The sequence below is a fragment of the Petaurus breviceps genome, unplaced genomic scaffold (assembly GCF_028583685.1).
Source record: "Petaurus breviceps papuanus isolate PSGF00001 unplaced genomic scaffold, PetGlider_PUasm1.0 174, whole genome shotgun sequence".
NCBI lineage: Eukaryota > Metazoa > Chordata > Mammalia > Diprotodontia > Petauridae > Petaurus > Petaurus breviceps.
This window is the reverse complement of record NW_027185761.1, coordinates 40,599,166-40,600,821: the sequence shown is the minus strand read 5'-3', so window position 1 is coordinate 40,600,821 and position 1,656 is coordinate 40,599,166.

Below are 1,656 nucleotides of genomic sequence, written 5' to 3'. Positions count from 1 at the left end.
GAAAAGTGCAGGAGAGTTATGGGATCATGGAGGGAGAGTTGGAACAAATGAGGTGTTGTTTTTAAAGAATTAGAAGACTTGGGAATCTTTGTAGAGAAAGAACCAATAGGTAAAAAGAAATTGAAGATAGAAGCAATTTGCTGAAAAAAGACAGGAGACACTAAACTCAGGGGTAGAGTAGTTGACCTTAGAAAGAAGGGTCACCTATTCATCTGAGACAGGACTGAAGGAGGGGATAGTGGGGGAAGATGTCTGAGTGATGTGAGAAGAAGAGGGGAGAAGAGAGAGCTCTTGTTAGTGGCTGCAAGTTTTCCAGTGAAGCACGAGGCAAGGTCTTTCAGCTCAGAGGCTTGGGAAGGGGATGCTGCGAGAGGCTTGCACAGAGAAGGTTTGAAACAGCTACTGTAGAGAGTGGCGTACAGCGAATCATTTAGGTTGGAATAGCACGGCGGCCTTGCTATAAGGAGGCCCGGTAAGAGTGAGATAAGATATATGTGTTGTGGCACGAGTTAGCACAGTTTCACGATGTCTTCTAATTCTCTCCAGGAGAACATGTATGGAGCAAACAAGATGGATAGTTGGAGTAATCCAGGATTGGTATTTGACAAGGGATATCAGAGACAGGACAAGGGGGAAAGATATTCAAGAGTAGAGAATAGTGTCAATTTTTAATGGCTCTGAGGTTGGGAAGACAGGAGAGTATAGCCAGTATAAGGGCTATATGAAAGAACCAAAGGTTACAAAAAATGGATCACACAATGAGGATGAAAGACAAGATTAGGAATCAGAAGACACAGGGAAAGATGGAATGATAAAAGATTATCATCTGTGGATCAGCTGTGGAATGGCTTAGAGAGGGGTGGTAGAGGTAGCCCAGGGTATAGGCAATAAGGGGGTACATAGTTTGTAGAGAGTTTTAAAACAATAAACTTCATATTCTGTAGGGAATACACTAGGCCCACATAGGCTGACTCCGCCATACACTTTCCTTTTGAGAATATGTTTTCTCCTAATGGTTCAGACTTGTTCAAATTCATTCAAGCTTGCATTGTGGCACCATATATTTCTGTGTTTAAATGGTAGATTCTGTATAAACAGTGAGAATATAGTGATTGTAAAAATGAAGGAACAGACTCTGAGCCTTGTTCCTGCCAGCCAATGTGACCACTTGGGCTTTTATTTGTGCCTAAGATTTTAAATGGTGAAACAGTGTGAACTGCAAGATGTAATCTTTCTATTGGGTCAGTGCCAATTTTTAGTTCATGCATGAACTATTTTACTGAATTTGAATACTATCTTTAAGGTTGAAATTTATTGTTTTTAAATGGTTAATTGTTTTAAAACTAAAGAAAAAAATCAAGGAAATATTACATCAGTGGCATGATTTAGGAGTTTCCTAAATGATATCTTTTTTAGACATTTTGGTTTTATTAAAATTCATCTGTGAAATGAGATTTTTCTGAATCTCTACCAAACATCTTTATTTTTAATAATTTTCCAAACTATTTGTATATCTGTTGCTTCAGATGAGAAAAGTCTTTAGACTTAGAAAACAGATGCAAAGCAAAATGAGCAGAACCAGGAAAACACTGTACACAGGAATATTATGTGATGATCTACTATGAATAACTTAGCTACTCTCAGCATTTCAGTGAT